The sequence below is a fragment of the Zingiber officinale genome, chromosome 2A, assembly GCF_018446385.1.
Source record: "Zingiber officinale cultivar Zhangliang chromosome 2A, Zo_v1.1, whole genome shotgun sequence".
Taxonomy (NCBI): domain Eukaryota; kingdom Viridiplantae; phylum Streptophyta; class Magnoliopsida; order Zingiberales; family Zingiberaceae; genus Zingiber; species Zingiber officinale.
The window spans coordinates 80956601-80959315 of NC_055988.1; positions in this window are offsets into that span (position 1 = coordinate 80956601).

Sequence of the window (2715 nt, forward strand, 5' to 3'; positions counted from 1 at the left end):
GCATTGAACAACAACAACTTCCAAGCGATCCTTGTGCTGCGTGCTGCTCAATCAACGACCCTGAAGTGTTGTTACGAGTCCACGACGACCAGGAGCTTCGAGATTACGATTCTGTCGTCGGTATACTTGTTTTTAATTACTGTACTAATTGTAAATCTTTTTTGTACTTATAAGTGTTGCCCACCAAAAGCGATCAAGGATCGCGGGCCTTCGAGTAGGAGTCGACCTAGGCTCCGAACGAAGTAAAACTTCTTGGTGTCCCTCTGTGATTGCATTCGTTATTTCCTCTGCGTATATATAATTTGATAGTTTTACGATTCCGATACGATCAAAATAGCCACGAGCGCTATTCACCCCCCCTCTAGCGTGTCTCGATCCAACAAGATTATCCTAGCCGAACCATCCGATCGACCACACCACCCACCGACCGACACTATTTGTTTCTTTCGAGACCAGTTTGTGGCCAGTCTCCGGTTTTCCATCCATCTGTTCATAACCAAAGTTTATAATTTTTTTTGGATCCCGCTAGCCCAACTCGTCCCCAATTCCTTCCGCTTGTTATGTGGTGTAGTCGTGCTATTTAAGGTGCACAACATCCCGCTGACCCCTCAGATCTTCCACTACTTCTACTACCCCAAATAATCGGAGCTGGGCACCTACTTATTTCAATCCAGCATCGGCCTAGTCTTCTTTGACAAGATACCCTCCTCCAATAAACACTAGAAGGAGTACTTTTTTTATTTGAGACTCCCTGAGCGGTCACACTTTCACACTCAATGGCAAACCGCCCTGCCACCTCCGCCCGAGCAGAAGAGGTATAAGACTCAGCTAGATTACCTTCACGCTCCTAATATGTTAGCCGGGCTGAAGTTCAACATTCACAAATTGCTACCAGAGGATTGACATGCATACAGCGACATGTATTTTCGGTCTGATGACCTTATTATCCTGATAGGAGGTCCTGGTGAGTACAACTTCTCCCTTATCTTCATTTTTGCATTATTTCATTACTTCCGGAGACTATAGGCATATTTATTACTGCTGGTTATTATTTACTATTAATGAAATCATTTTGCGCCCTCTTTATAGGTTGTTTGCTTGCTAAGTATTTGGATGCGTAGTCCCGCTTGGCTGTGGTGCCCATGCTATATTCATTTAGGATTATCCTTCTGGGATTTATAGTCGCCGCTCAGCTTCAATTTTAGCGTATACGCTAGACGATTTTCTAAGGCCGGGGTTTATCGTTGCCGCTCGACGGTCTGTAAGGCGGGGTTTTTATAGTCGCCGCTTCGACTCTAGGGTTTAACGTCGCCGCTCGACGGTCTTCAAGGAGGGGTTTTTATAGTCGCCGCTCCGACTCTGGGGTTTAACGTCTCCGCTCGACGGTCTTCAAGGCGGGGTTTTTATAGTCGCTGCTCCGACTCTGGGGTTTAACGTCGCCGCTCGACGGTCTTCAAGGCGGGGTTTTTATATTCACCGCTCCGATTCTAGGGTTTAATGTCAGCACTAGACGGTCTTCAAGGCGGGGTTTTTATAGTCGCCGCTCTGACTCTGGGGTTTAACGTCGCCGCTCGACGGTCTTCAAGGCGGGCCAGCCACTCGACGATAACTTTGTAAACCTTTGCTTTAGATTTTAATCTTGCAGGCAAAGGATGCAGAAGAAACGAAGATTACATGGTATAAATTACATCAGCGCACCTTTCACCCAGCTCGGTACGGTTGGAGGTGGTTTGCACTCCATGGACGTTCGAGCCTCCGCCCCTCTTCGTCCTCTAGGTAATAAGCACCCGATCGGAGCTTTCCCACGACCTTGAAGGGTCCAGCCCAAGGAGCCTCCAGCTTGGTGACATCCCCGACCAGCTTCACCTTCTTCCATACAAAGTCGCCGACCTGAAAAGATCTAGGTATTACCCGCCTGTTGTAGTTCTGGCGCATTCTCTGTCGGTAGGACGTCAGCCGGACGACTTCTTTGGCTCGTGCTTTGTCCACCAAGTCCAGCTCCAGGAGTCTCCACTCGGCATTCCCCTCGCTATACTGCTGTAGACAATCAGACTCAATTCCAACTTCAACAGGGATGACTGCTTCACCTCCATAAACCAAGTGGAACGGAGTCACTTCCGTCCCCTCCTTTGGGGTCGTGCGGATTGCCCATAGCACGCCTGGAAGATCGTCTACCCAGCTGCCTCTGACGTGGTCGAGCCGAACTCGAAGAATTCGCAGAATCTCCCAATTAGCAACTTCAGCTTATCCATTGCTTTGGGGATACGCTACGGAGGTGAAGGCCTGCTGAATCTCGTAGCCTTCACACCATTCTCTAAGATGCTGCCCGGCGAACTATCTCCCGTTGTCAGAGACGAGCCGACGCGGAATCCGAAACCGGCATATGATGTGCTGCTGGATAAATTTCTCAACCATATGCTCGGTTATTCTTGTGAGTGGCTCGGCCTCGACCCATTTGGAGAAGTAGTCTACTGCGACGAGCAAGAACTTTCGCTGGCTGGTCACCATGGAGAAGGACCCCACTATATCCATGCTCCATTGATCGAACGGACAGGATATTGTGGACGTTGTCATCTCTCCTGTGGGTTGGTGCGAGAGGTTGTGGTACTTCTGGCAGGACAGGCAGGTAGACACTGTCCGAGCGACGTCTTCCTGGAGGGTTGGCCAAAAATATCCGACCAGTAGTATCTTTCTGGCCAACGACCGACCACCCGG